General features: G+C 40.7%; 1 protein-coding gene across 4 annotated transcripts in view; it reads right to left on the reverse strand.

Annotated features, from left to right (window-relative positions):
* Positions 1–15644, reverse strand: part of GTDC1 (glycosyltransferase like domain containing 1) — a 236937-nt gene that overhangs the window by 188170 nt on the left and 33123 nt on the right. The window contains exon 1 of one of the 4 annotated variants that reach the window (XM_081872553.1): positions 7224–7337. The exons of the other annotated variants lie outside the window; for them this stretch is intronic. The gene's annotated coding sequence lies outside the window, so the exon portion shown is untranslated. Of the gene's footprint in view, positions 1–7223; positions 7338–15644 lie in introns of those variants that run through there. 4 annotated transcript variants of the gene reach the window in all.

The raw sequence follows: 15644 nt of genomic DNA on the forward strand, positions 1-15644 counted from the left end.
TTTGACCCATGAAGCCTTATGTAGCTCAAGACCTCAGTATGTCAAGGACCACCTCTCCCCACATGAACCAATAGGACTCTGCATTTATCATCTGATGTCCTTCTCTGTGTGCCTTCTCCGAAGAAGGTGCAGATAGTGGCAACACACAAAAGGGACTTTTCAGGGGTGGCTTCCTGCCCATGGAATGATCTCCCCAAGGCGGTGCAACATGCACAACCACTGGCTACTTTTAGGCACCCTTCACAGTGAAAACATTAGGTGGGAACATTCAGCACAGGAACAGACCATTACTACTAGTCCCTGAGCATGTGAATGTCCTACTTTTGATGCTAGAGGTCTGGCTGCTTCTACTGCTTCTCTGGGTGCATGAATAGGCCAGGGAATGAACAGCTGAAGACTGTGTAGGATCCTTGTAGCTATGCAGAAAAGGGGCAACTTAACAGTTTACAGAGACAGGGCCAACTCAGGCAGTGCAGGCCACCTTCGCCACTCTCATATGTTTCTCAACTTGCATAGAGTACTTTGTTTTCAGATACAGAAGCACTGACTGTACTTGCTACTGGTTCAAGGAAGAAGACAGACTTTGGCTGCAATCTAAGCAATACAGGGCAGGGTACAAGAGTGGACAGTCTCCATTCTCCCAAATGAAGAAGCAGGCTGCCTTTTTATAGAACTGCTGTTTTATGTAGCACCCATAATTCACACACAAGCACTTGACATCTGTTTGGTGGACTTTTAACTTGTTGACTTACTACCCCAGAGTACATCATCTCTAGGCATTAGCGCTTTGACGCTATTGGAAACAGACAGGCAAGGTTTATAGACAGAAAAATGTCTTGTTTTTATGGCTGCACAATAGGGAATTCCTATTATTGTTAAGGCTATATAAAAAATATTGATCCACTGTTATGACTTAAAATGTAACACGGGATCTTCGGAGGAAAAAAAGGGACGGCTAGTGTGTATCATGCAATTCTTCAATTATATAAAAAGGTGGCGACTGATAAGCAAATGCCTACCTAACTTTGAACTGACTTTTTTGGTGCATGCACTTTTTTCATCTGGAGAGGAGGAAGAGATTTTTTGTGTTGCTGCTTGTCATATTCTATCTTTTCCTTGTATTTATTTATTATTAACAACAGTTTGGTTGTCTGCTTTCACTCAGGGACTCCAGGGAATTATGCCAGCATTATAAAACTTCACATTATCCCTTTGAGGTAAGCAAGTGTTATGTATTTCTTCATGTACAAAATTAAAAACACAATAATTAACATGCTGCCAAATGTGAAAATGCCAAATAGCTACAATTCCTAGCCCTCTTCATCACACTGGCACGGAATTTTTCCAAATACTGGCTTTTGGGAGGGAGGAAACAAACAAAATTGTTCCAAATTACAGATTTATAGGCATTTTCCAACAAAAGTTTTTTAGTTCATTCAATGTTATCTTTTTTGTATTATTCTGGACACCTCAAAGATTGTTATCATCGTCAGAAACTACCACTGAAATGATAATCAGGTTGCAAATCCTATACAGTAGACATTTAGATGGGAGTAAAATCCTATTGAATTCAATGGTGCTTACTTATGAGTAGACATGAACAAGATTGTTCAACTATTCTAAACTCGTCCTGAAGTCACCTTCAGGATATTATCAGCCTTGTTCTTATTAATATTCACTCTAACATCGTCAATGTTCCTTTGTTACAGATTCAAACTAATTAGTAAGTCCCAATAATCTTCAGTGCATATCAATACATTAGAAACAGTCATATTCTCTTTGTATACTTTCACTTATCATATGAATGACTGCTGTAAACAAGAAGGCACTGCTCTAAGATCTGATGTAGACCCACCAGTGGTCCCCTTCAGATATTGTCATGGTCACAAGGAGCTCACCAGCACCAACTGGTACCCACTGGGGAGTGCAGGGCAGAGGAAGGGCAGCTAACAACAGGGAGCCAGCAGTTAACAATAGGTTGACATAATGGTGGGTGATGCATAGCAACACTGCAATCCCATGCATACTCACGTATCATTAAGCGGTCCCAATTTTCAACTGGTCCGTGGGCCAAAATATTTGGAAAGCATTGATCTAGAAAGATGCCTCCTGTTACACATATGCAGGGGACAAGTTCTATGCAGCTGGCTCCTGTGCTTTTCAGAGCAGCAAAAGAGGCAGATATTCAGCAGGTGTAGCTTTCCCCAGAATGGAGATTTACGTAACTAAGTTTAAGAGCCCGCTACAGGCATCAAAATAAATGATCCCTGCATTTTTAACATCCAAAAGGCATTTCAGGGCATGTAAAGTTGTTAGACCCAGAAGCCCAGTAGACCCTTTGCTAGTTTTGGCTGCACACATTTTTCACCCTGCTTTTTCCTCAGCCTCACATTCAAAATGCAAACTGTTGGATTACTAATCAAGACGCACTCATTGTACACTCAACCATACTAGCTTCCCTATGCATAAGCAACTATCAATTCCAGATCCACAAAGCATACTTATCTACAACTAATATTTCTGAAGGCTTCTATAACTTGCGTGTAAACAGCAACACATAGCATCTGCTGTACTCCAGCCTAGCATAAAAGCATAATGACCCTTCCAAATTTCAACTATTTCACAGACGTTTTCAATAATCTTCCTCCAGAATCTCATAACATGCTATTTCCTCTTAATTGGGTGATAATTAGCGCACAGTGTACAATTCCCTTTATATTTTAAAATAGCCACCACAAAGCTTTGGTACCACGCATTCAGCATTTTCTTGGGAGTAAAGGATTTCATTAAAAAGACCTTGAGGAAGCTTAATACATTCTTATCCCTATTATTTCAACACATTTATAGGCACTTACAACAACTTGTATTTGTATAGTGCTTTTCCTTAGAATAACAGCAGAATTTGGAGCACTAACACAGATTTGGGGTGAAACCAGCAAGTTCATTCCTGATCTGTTTCTGATGCGTCTTCCCTTTTTCAAGGCACTTCTACCACTGTTACGTTTGTTGAGAATTTCTTGTTTTGCTGCCTTTCAGCTCACAGTCTTTCAGTTTAGTTCTTTAATGCATTTAATTCTTCAGCCACTATGGACTTCAAAGTAAATGAATCTATTTTTTATCACACAGCTGGAAAAAAATAACTTGACCACTACCATCTTTTTTTTTTTTTTGTATTTCTTTTCTGTTATTCTTTTTTATTAGTTATTTCCAAAAAAACACACAAGGTAACACACAAATACAAAGAAAATACACAGAAAAGAAAAATTAAAAATAATAAACAGCAATTATCATTTCCATATCATCCATATAACATAGTCGTCTCTTACGGGACTTCCTTCAGCCTGTCCGTAAATCATTCGAAGCAATAAATAAAATTACACGTTTCATTACTTATATTGTCATTATACCGATTCCTAATTCCTGTTTGCTTTGCACAATAACTCTTAGTCTTTCACAGTGCGTCTCTAAATCCCTTTAGCGTTATTTGCCCTTCACTAATACATTCCAGATAATCTACATACTTTTCCCAATCTTTGGTGAACACTTGGTCTCTTATGTATCTAACTTTTCCTGTTAATCTATCCAACTCTGCGTAATCCGACAACTTAGATCTCCACTCCTCCACCGTTGGGGTTTCCCGTAGTTTCCACTTCTGGGCTAATACTACCCTTGCTGCCGTAACCGCATAGTATACCAATCTGCGATCTTCCTTTTTTATCTCTTGTCCTAATATCCCTAGAAGAAAGATTTCTGGTTTCTTTATGAACGTGTACTTTAATATCTTCTTCAATTCAGTGTGTACTTTCTCCCAAAATTGTTTCACCCTTCTGCACTCCCACCACATATGGTAGAAGGAGCCCTCTATGTCTTTACATCTCCAGCACTTATTATCCACCTTATACATTTTTGATAATTTCATGGGTGTCAAGTACCACCTATAAAACATCTTCATAACGTTTTCCCTTATCGAAGTACACGCCGTAAAGTTTACCCCCTCCTTCCAAAGTTTCTCCCAATCCTCAAACTGTATACTATGACCTATATCCCTTGACCAATGGATCATCACCCATTTGACTTCCTCGTCGCCTAAATTCCAGTCCAACAGCATCCTATATATCTTAGATATAATTTTCACTTTATTATTTATTATTTCTGTCTGGAATTTTGAGTCTTTATCTGCATAACCTCTTTCTTTGATATCTTTACTAAACATCTGATTCACCTGATGGTGATGTAGCCAATCGTAAACATGTTCCTTTGTTTGCTCATACGGTTTTAGCTTCGACCACTACCATCTTTTGGGGTTGCTGGGTTTTTTAAAAACAAAAACAAAACTCCAATACTGAGAAAATGTTTTTTTTATTATTATAAAATGTTTCTGCCATTTTGTCTCACTTGTCCTGAACACATAATTATAAACAAAAACTTCCTAATTAGCATTACCTAGTTGAGGCACACACATGAGCCATAGCACAGTGGCAGGATACATGCTTTGAATGCAGGAGGTCCCAGGTTCATCCCTTTGCATCTATGGCTAACATGGTCAAGTAGTAAGTCACAAGACAGATGCTCGGCCTGAGACCCTGGATTGCTACCACCAGTCAAGAGCAGACAATATTGAGCTAGATGGAATCAAAAACCTGATGGAGAGCTTAGTAGCTCACAATTACTCACAATGCATTAGAAAAACAAAACCAGAAACCTACCCAGAGCTTGCCAGTCCCAGGTATTAGCTGAGAAGTACATGTTTGAATTGGAAACCAGTGTGCACTATAAGAGAAATGTGCATCTTTAATCATGCAACACTTCCTAAAGGAATTATTGAAGTGATAATAACTAGAAGTTAAATTTCAACCTTTGCTTAAAAACTATCATCTGGAATCATCCTTGGGCACTTGAATCAGGAGTTCTACTTCAAGAAGGCAGTGGTATCACTGTACCCACCCAGTCCATGTTTTGAAGCAAATGTGATTATCCCGAAGCAGTATGCACTTTCCTGGTTACTCATAATGAGCTACAGTGGTACCTCGGGTTACATATGCTTCAGGTTACATATGCTTCAGGTTACACACTCCGCTAACCCGGAAGTAGTACCTCAGGTTAAGAACTTTGCTTCAGGATGAGAACAGAAATCGTGCTCCGGCAGCGCAGCAGCAGCGGGAGGCCCCATTAGCTAAAGTGGTGCTTCAGGTTAAGAACAGTTTCAGGTTAAGTACGGACCTCTGGAACGAATTAAGTACTTAACCCGAGATACCACTGTACTACCAAAGCACAAGTCCCTTTGCTTTAAAAAGAGGCAAACGTTTGATCTGCATTGACAATATTGTGTTGAGTATTATGAGGTATAAAAGAGTCGCAGTGGCCTGATTTCCATGCCATGCTAAACCATGGTTTAGTGTGAAGTGTGCAGGTTCCAGGAGAGCTTTGCTCCTCCACTGATGTTCTGGTGCTGTGTTGCATTGAGGTAAGTAATGGCCTGGCTTGGCTTAGGTTTAGCTCTCTTCAGACTAACCACAAGCTGATCCTCTGAAATCAGTGACACTACTCAAAACATGTTTAAGGCTGGATCCAACCAAGTATATTCAAGAATGGTCTTGTAAACCTTGCTGAGAATCTTCTCACTCACATGCACACTGAAATTGTTATACACACAGCTCCTTTGGTTTCAGTTTCTATGCATCAGTAGTAAACAGGGTCTGGATTTCTGCCCACAGATAAATATGTGATTCAGGGTGACATCATACCAAAATCAAGATGCGTGCTTGCACATGTGACAAGCCTCTAATTTTACTGGCATGCATGACATGCCATAAGACTGTGGAGCTCCAATATTTTCTGGCTGAAAAATGTCGATTCCTGAGTGCGCTTGCTGCCAACACATGGAACATGAAAACAAGAAATCTGTACACCTCTGATGAGCTCAGAAGTTTCAAAAGAAGCAGGCAAATTGTGTTTCTCTCATTTCTCACTTTTCATGCTTAACAGGTGCTTTTTCTCTTTTGAAACTTGGGTTACTCACTTTACAGGAAAAATGGATAATGTGTTCCTTTGCATAACATGAAAAACAGGCTGCAGCTGTCGTATGTTTTTCAATATCTAATATCCACAGTAGCAATTAAATGTTTTTTCACCTAGGTTAAAATAATAGGAAAGTGGGGAGAAAGTTGCAACTTTACTCCACATAGGAATATTTTCACCTAGCCAATCATTCTCAATGGTGTTTTATCAATGGTGTTGCTATAAACCAGTAAAGTTTTGCGCATGGCTTAAAAATTACTGCAATTTCGCATGCTCAGCATCTGGTATTCAGATTTTTATACAACTTCCTAAAGTGACATTTCAGGAACAAAAGTAGTGGAATAAAATGCATTTTTGGTTTGATCCAGAGAAAAGAGGTGTGCATGAACAGTTGTATCATCACGACACGTGCAATACCTCAAGGACAGTACAGACACAATACCTCAAGGACTGCCTCTCCCCATATAAGCTGACCTAGACTCTATGTGCATCATCTGAAGCCTTTCCGTTTTCCTCCTCCACACGAGGTCTAGAGGGTGGCAACACAAGAATGGGCCTTTTCTGCAGTGGCTCCCCGTTTGTGAAATGCTCTCCACAGAGAGGTTTGTCTGGTGCCTTCCTTATATATCTTTGGGCGCCAGACAAAAACGTTCCTCTGCAATCAGGTCTTAGGCTGAGAGCCAGTGTGGTGTAGTGGTTAAGAGCGGTGGACTCGTAATCTGGTGAACCGGGTTCGCGTCTCCGCTCCTCCACATGCAGCTGCTGGGTAACCTTCGGCTAGTCACACTTCTTTGAAGTCTCTCTGCGCCACTCAGCTCACAGAATGTTTGTTGTGGGGAAGATAGGGAAAGGAGAATGTTAGCCACTTTGAGACTCCTTCGGGTAATGATAAAGCGGAATATCAAATCCAAACTCCTCCTCCTCCTCCTCTTCTTCTTCTTAGGCTGATTCATATTCTATGGCCTTTTAAATGTGTTTGTGGGGGGAGGTATTGCTTTGTTGGTCCTTTAACTATTTATTTGTGCTTTTATCTCAAATTTTTATCTTCTGAACTATTCTGAGATCTTTTGGTGAAGGGCAGTATCTAAATCTAACAAACAAACAAACAAAATGTCCGTTAGGAAAGAAAGGGCAAAACCAAACCAATTCCAGGCTGCAAATTCTGATCCAATCCAAAAGTCCCAGACCCCTTATGATTTCCTCACCTCTCCTCTCTTTCAATGGGGCATTATGTAACAGAGAAGCAAGATTTCTTCCCTCAGAAATGCCCTCTTATACTTAAGCAAAGCTCCATGAATGCTGACAATGCTATACAATTCACAGGTCGCCAACCTTTTTCAGCCAGGTGGCACATCTGGGAGTGCCGTGGGCAGCAGTCACAAAATGGCTGTATTGAGAGCATAGCACAAAATGGATGCCACATCTAAAAGAGCACAGAATGGTGCAGAAATGCGCTCCCTGCAATCAATGGGAGGAAAGGCGCCTACCGTGCTCCCTCACAGAGAGAAGCTCTGTGTACCTCTTCTATGTTCAGAATAGATGGGAATCTATTCAGGCAGAAGCTATTAAGGCAGCGTCTATGTAGGAGAGGCTGAGCCACTAAAACCAGAAACTGAGCATTGTGGATTTTTGAGAGGATATTTACTAAGACTTTTGCAGTTGCCTAAGGAGGAACTGGCACTCACACTGGTGCCCTTGGGCACCTTTTTGGTAATCCCTTATATAAATAATAAAGTTGAAATAACGTTTGTCACTAAAGGGAACTCCCTGTGCCCTGATTAATCATAAATTGGGACCTATAAGAATAATTCACCCCAGAGGTTTGTACTAACCATACCCACACCATGGTTTCAGCTTCAAAACCAGCAAACCATGCTTTAGAGTGGCTTAATTGCTTTCTTCCCCCCATGCTCAGTACTCAACTTTGTAAATTCATTCCCCATCTCCATGGTTTCAGTAGTGTCTACAGCAGCCTTTCCTAACCTTGGGTTCTTTGCAGTTAAGAAGCTACAGAACTAATAAATTAGCCAATGGCTAATACAGGTTATTTCCAAGCAGGTAGTATGGCTATTGATGTCTGGCTCTGTGCAGTCTGTCTTAAATCAAGAGCAGAATACACCATCTGCAACAAAGCAAATTAAGATGCTCAGTCTCATAGACTCAAGACCATGCAAAGGGCAACAAAAGAACAGGATGTGAAGACAAAACCTATCAGGCACAGAGAACACTAGAAGCTAGAAGTTGTGTAGGTGTATTAGCAATCCTACTATCCATCTGTCATAAATCTTACTTGTTACCATACATCACCCACTGGCAGAGGGCTGTCTGCTGGAGGAATAACACTACGCTGAAATGTTCTGTAGTATATTAAAGCCTCTCTCTTTCTTACGCATTTTTCATTGAGACGATAGCTCTCTTGCCCATAGAAACGTGAGCTTCTAATGTATGTGATCAAAAAAACATGAAAGTTTGCATTCATGTATAGGAAAAACAACAACATTCAAAGATGTTCACTGGCAATAAATCTTCACCAAATATGAGGAAACCGGAAATTTCTTACACTGACATTGCTAACATTCCCAGGGTGCTCCAAGAATATCTAGAGTTTGCCTATCTGTCCACTTATATTTTATTAGGTATGTTAAAGACTGAGTTTACAATTAACTGAACAGACAGTGTACAAAAGGCTTTTAGAACTAGACCATATGGTCTAGGGAAAGGAACAATCTGGATGATCCACATTTCAATCTGCAGCCTTGTCCACCTCTATAACACATTATATTGCTGCAATAAAATATTAAGATAGATTGGTGTGTGTGTGTGTGTGTGTGTGTGTACGTACACACACACACACACACACACACACACACACACCAATCAGGCAACAAGTTTTTTCCAGCAAGGGAGAAAAGATTTTTTAGGAAAATAATATATTAATTAAACAAAATTAAAAACCCTGAAGGCTTTTGTACAGCTTCTCCAACTCCAATAAATAATATTTCTCTATATAAATAGGTAACTGTCGAGTTTATGCTTTAGCATACCAGTTTTACACAGGATATGCCGGTTGAGGGCTTAATGTTAACAAATGACATATACTTGGAAATCAAACAAAAAATAATCAAGAAACACCTATTATTAGAAAGCAAAGGACAGCTGACAAGTTCACAGCTGGAAGCTGGAACAAATGTAAATCATTCATCAGTTGTTAACATTTGCTACTTAGTTCAATGCCACTATCAAAATCTTTTTTTAAATAATTCTTCATGGATGATGCCTGTTCACAATAGGTACAGAAAATAAACCAAAAATAACACATGTACACTTGGGTGTGTGTGGAGGAAGCCACAGCTTTTTGATGACACTAAACCCTTATAATATGATGTAGAGCAAGATGCAACATTCAAATAAATATTTATTTATTTATTTATTTATGGGGTCTTCTACAAATTTACTAAATAAATAACTCCTAAGCTTTTGCATAGTAGATCTGGTGGCTATCTAATGACCCAACTAATGTTACTTTTCAAAGGAATAAGATAACTAAGGTACCTTTATGAAGGCACCCCTGGAGTGTGTCATGTGACTGAGCATCTCTGAGCATGTCAGCATGCAATTCTCCATAGAGAAGAGCTGCTTCTTGTTGCGGTGTCCTCCACGCTTGTGGAAAAGAGTAATATCAGTGCCTACATGTAGAAAAAAGTGACAACGGTGCAACATCTTCCATAATGGATTGCTGTTATCCTAGTTGCTTTTTGAGACCTAGTCACTAACTCAGTTCTGTAAAAGTGACATTAATGTACAGGGGTACCTCGGGTTACAGATGCTTCAGGTTACAGACGCTTCAGGTTACAGACTCCGCTAACCCAGAAATAGTACCTCAGGTTAAGAACTTTGCTTCAGGATGAGAACAGAAATCACACAGCAGCGGCGCAGCAGCAGCGGGAGGCCACATTAGCTAAAGTGGTACCTCAGGTTAAGAACAGTTTCAGGTTAAGAACAGACCTCCAGAACGAATTAAGTTCTTAACCCAACGTACCACAGTAAGAGAATCCACTGTTGCATTTTTAGAGGGTCATGATTTTTAGAAGGGAGACAGGAAGACAGCAATTGCACTTTGGGAAATGCATCTGAGTGTACACCTCCTCCAAAGCCAATTCCCCTCCCTGCTTGCATCAGGTGAGAAACCTATGATCCTCCAGATGATGTTGGACTACAACTCCCTTCCCAGACCACAGGCCATGCTGGGAACTGGGAGTCCCAACAGCTGGAGGGCTACATGTTCTTTCCCACCCCCCTTGGGGGTTAAATAATATTTTGGAACATGTGGAATGGGATAGAGAACGCAGAGGCTTTATTCTCCAAACGAAATTCTCCTTCAGTTTTATACACAACAGAGCAGTGGTTGGTTTTTCTCTCTTCCCAAAAAACAGAGCCTTGTTAGATCAGGCCAAAGGTCTCACAGTGGTCAACCAGATGCCCATGGAAAATCTGCAAGCAGGACATGAGCTCAAGAGTATGGTCCGCAATTGTGTTTCCTAGCAACCAGCATCCAGAGAAAACCTTCAATACTGTAGTGCTGTACGCAGCCATCATGGCTGGAAGCCACTGATAGCTTTACCATCCACAAAGTTGCCCAATCCTCTTTTAAAGCCATCCAAGATGGTGGCCATCACTACAAACCAGCAATCAGGTTGCTACTCTGATTGACAGCCCCTGCCAGTGCCATCTATACCAGGAGTCTTTGTATATTGCAACACTGAGGAAAAGTTGGTTCCACAGTCTCCACAGGAGACTGTAAACAGGGACAATCAGAATACTGACGTGTTTGCAGAACAGACAGAAAAATAGCTTTTTAAAAAAAGATTAAAGGACTATTTTCAAGTAATGTATCCTTACCAAACCACCGTGAACAAATTTCACAAATTATAGTATCCTGCAATAGGATGTCAAGTCACATGGAAGACTCCAGGATTTCTTACTCCAGCTGAAGCAGGAACCTAATAATTAACAAATCAGATATCCACAAACAGTGGGCAGCCATTACCACTGCAGATATTGTTGACAGCAGGAACTTCACACTCCAGCCACACTGGAAGCTACAAAGATCATATTCAATCATTGAAACTGGAAGATGAAACCCTAGGAAACACTTTGTTAATATGTTGTTATTAATTCTGAAGTGTAAGTCAGAACTTTGAATACTCTGATCAACTCCTCTTACTTTTTTTCTTGGGGGGTGGGAATCACTAGAGGTGTGATAAAGCATGCAAGTCTCTCCGGGCCAAGTGCCCTCATCAAAGCATCTTATAGGTATATTAAAAATTGAATGGGCATAAACAACTTCAGCAGGCAGAGTTTGAGGACGATATTCCACTGATCTCTGAATTTTATAAACATCAACACTTGGGAGAGTTTGCATGGGAATAAGGCAACTAATTATTGTCTATTGCTTTAGGGCACGCCTGGTGCTCTCTACAGGTATCTCTACTGCTGCTTTTTTCCTAATGTATTGCCTCTTGAAAGCTTTCGCTGTAACGACTTGCTGATCTACTCCAAAGCAATCTAAGTATACTGAAACTACTTTATATTCCAAGAGAAATGTGCTATAACTTCTGAAAAGATGTTTCCTAAACAGAAGCAGCAGTTGAGAATACAGTGTATGCTTTGCAAGTGAATAGTGAACAAAATTACTTCTACAAGTTGAATTAAATTGTAGTGTTTATCCTATGTAGAGTTTGTGTGTGTTTGTGTGTGCGCACGTGTGCATGTTGTAACAAAAACATTAGTTATTTTGCAAACAGAAAAAAAGCATAACATTACAAATCATAACATTGTAACAAAGATCTGCAATTTTTTTTATTTTACTTAGAGAATATTGCCCTTGCAGTTATCGTATGCCTGAAGTGGATATAACCATTTTATTTTGCAAACCCTGAAGGCTGAATTCTGCTCCATATCAAAATGTGCACTTCCATTGAAAACATACATCTCTATGCTTTTAAGGATAAACGTCAAGGAGGAGGGTTTGAAGGCCCATCAGGTGATGGGGAACTGGGAGCGCACAGGGTAGCTTTAGGCTCCTGATTGCTCCTTCCAAGACCCACCCTTGCCCATCACATACCTGATGTCATGTATGGCACCAGATGTGGGCTGGGTGGGCTAAGCTTCCCCTGCCTTACAGATTGCACAGCAGAGCATGTTCTGAGAGCCAGGCAGGCGGGTGGTTGGGCCACTGAGAGAAGTAGCTGTTTTGCTTATACCGATTCACTCACTGAAATGGGCAGCATTCAGCTAATTGTCCCACTTACACAATGGAGCTTTCCCCCCCCCCTCCTCCTTTCCATATGCCCTGAAATTTGTCTGGGGGTTTGGAGAACCCCAGGAACAGCATATAGGAGTAGGAGGAAGCTGATCGTTCCATCTGGAAACTGAAATGCTTGTCCTGATGGAATAATCACCTCAGTCAGTGCAACAGTGAACTCCTCCCAATGAGTATAAGAGAAAACTTGACCCAAGCCTAGCTGGGAACACACACAGGCCTGATTTTGCTGGGCCCTAGGACCCTGAAAAGCTCTCTAGAAATCTAAGTGGGTAGCAGTATCTGTTAGCATGCTGATGCTGTGAGGCTGTCCATCTCATGTATAATCAGTATACAGTATATGTGTCAATAAAACCATATGTCACCAAAGGCACAGGAGTCCCTTCATCCGGTCAACCAGATTACCTTCATTCTAAGGAAGAGGCAGGGAACCTCCAACCCACCAAGCTACCCCATTTGGCCCACAAGACCACTTACCTGTGCTACACCCAGCATCATCAGGTGTGGGGCAGGTAAAAATATGGCTCAGTCAAAAGTAGATTTGCTGATCAACTGTTCCTGCAACCCTCTATGCAAAGAGAACTAGCAGCTGGTTGTTGGGTCTTGTAGAGAGCCCCCTGCAAATTGTTGTACAAGAAAGTAATTTGAAACTAGTTTCTCAATACAGTACCCGAGAATCAACCGATTGTCAGGTTTTGCTGTGGTTTTTCAAGAGGGTGTGGCACTGTACTTTTCAAAGCACTCTCATGATTTATGCAGAGCAAACAAACAAACATTGTGACATTGGATGACGGGCAGGTGGGTGATCCTGCCCATCTGCCAAACCTTATGCACAAGAGGTAGTGGAAATAACTAACTGGCCCTCCAGCCAGTCCCAGGTCTGTACCCATGTCCTAAGACAATCTTGATTTTGCCTCTCTGACCCCCTTAGTCCTGCCTTCGTGTAGATGTCAAGCTGCACTGTTCACCGGCTGCCACTGGCATCAAAGCAATTTGCAAGTCAACTGTTCTCCATAAAACATCACAAACTAAATAAATTCCACTATGCTAAAATCCAGGTAATTCGAACAAACTAATGCACTAAGGCATATTTAAACTAATTTTTAAAAAGGAAGATTTTGGGCTACAAAGCACAAGTTATGTGTGTCAATAAATCTGGCTTCTTTTGCATTGATATTTCATTCCAAACCCCGCGTTTCATTTTTATTATCTTAGTGTGTGTGATAATGGGGAAAGGAGTAGACGAGCAACCTTTACGCAGGAAAATGGAAGACATAAGGAATAGACACGTGACCATGTAGAAAGAAGACAGATGCTCCACTGCATGAACAAAGGAGCCGTTTACATACCTGGCAAGTACTGTTTTAAAACAGATTTTCATGAACGCAAGACACAAGTAAGAGATTTTGGGGGGACCAAATTCTACGCCTCCTTCCACAATCTGCATAAAATTCCAAGTGCACAGAACTGCAAAAGGAAAGCATATGTGTGCATGCTTATCTACACACACTCTGAGGAATTAATGCAATACTGTTATCTCTTTGGTAGGATGTGGAAGCTGTTTTGAAAGTGATACAAAACTGAAAGCATGACACTGAAGACAAATGATTTATGAACTGAGTAGGCTGTGGCCCTCTGACGAGCAACTTACATACTTCCCAGTGGAGTTCAGCAAAACAGCAAAAAATCTTTTTGAGCTTGGCAGGCCATCTCTGTAATTTTGAGCTTGCTTTTTTTTACTCATTCACTGTTTCACCTTATTTTTCTTTTTTTAACGTTTCTTTATCCTTTTGATTGTATACTTTTGCCAGGTTGAAACCATGTAAAACTGTGAAGGTGGTTTCAGAGCTTGGCTCAGAAGCAACCTGTGTGGGACTCTTAGCTGGGAGGCACATGTAAAACTCTTCCTAGATAAGAGATAGCTTAGGAAAAGCTAGCTAACAGTTAACTTTTCTCCCTGGAAGCTTCTTTCCACTGGAATGTGTTCTTAAAATTGAGTTAACAACTATCAGGGGATGGTTTTAAAAACAAATACCCAAATAAGAACTATAGGAACCAACCTACGAAGGGTAGCCATCTTTCACTTGGTCTTAATACACATCACTTAACAGTTCCTCGCTTACAGCCCTAGAAGCTTTCATTACTGAAAACTTGATAACAGCACAATCTATCCTCCTTTGCTTGGACATCCACTGAGTGACCTGCACACCACCAAAGCACCTCACAGTGTGGCTGTGGTTCATGGTATTTGTATTCAATCCATCTGCCAAGGCGCTCAGTACTTCATAGAAGAAGCCTACAGGCCTGTGAAGTTGGGGAGGCGGACAAAGGTATACATGAGAGATGGCTTGCCCAAAGCCATCCAGTATTCTCCCTAGCCAAGCTCGGATTTGTGCCTGAATTTAACACATCCAAGCCCAACTCTCTACCCACCATTCCAGCTTGGTTCTCCAGCATTAATGGGGTCAGAAGTGTAGCACGCTAATAAAAAAAAGCAATAGAAATTATAAATAAAACTTGTTATAGGAAATTAATTACTGGACTGGAAACGAAGAAGGGGAAGGGGAAGAAAGGGCTGGGGGTTGCAATGATTTCCTGTTAATAAATGAATTGCTGGATTTTGAGAGGGGAGAAATAGCTGAGGTGTTCACTGATTTTATTTGGCTAATAAATTAATTGGGGAGAAAAAGCTGGGGTGTGGAGTGCTTTTATTTTGGCAATAAATTAATTGCTGGAAATTAAGAAGGGAAGAAGCAGCTGGGGTGTGCAATGGTTTTTATTTTGGTAATAAGTCAATTCCTAGATACTTTGTGGTTAAAAGGGGTTCTGCTGTTAATACAACTGATGATCAGCATTTATAATTCTTCTTCATGAAATTCCAAATAGAATGGGGCTTTTGACTACATGCTTAATTTGCAGAGTTCGAAGATGGGACCCAGTGCTCAAAAGGAAAATGAGCAGACAGTGTCATATTTTAAAGGGGGGGGGCAGGAAATAGCTCAAGTTCAAGGCGTAAGTGAGAAAAATGCCACAGCATTTTGAAACTGTACCTGCAAATAGTGTTATTATAGTGTTATGACACAGCTTGTGATTTGGACAGCAAATCACTGTTATCTTCCCTCACTGGCAATTACAGAACTTTTGTTATGACTCAGGAAAATGCACCAACGAGAGTAGCGAGAATCTAAATGGACTCCAGGCTATTGATTACAATTAATTCAAATCTCCCATCTCCAAGGATCTTATATGCAGGCTCAACAGGGCATCACTGTGCTTGCTTTGTCAACTAGATCAGTGTTTCCCA

Source organism: Podarcis erhardii (assembly GCF_964252035.2).
Source record: "Podarcis erhardii genome assembly, chromosome: 1".
Taxonomy (NCBI): domain Eukaryota; kingdom Metazoa; phylum Chordata; class Lepidosauria; order Squamata; family Lacertidae; genus Podarcis; species Podarcis erhardii.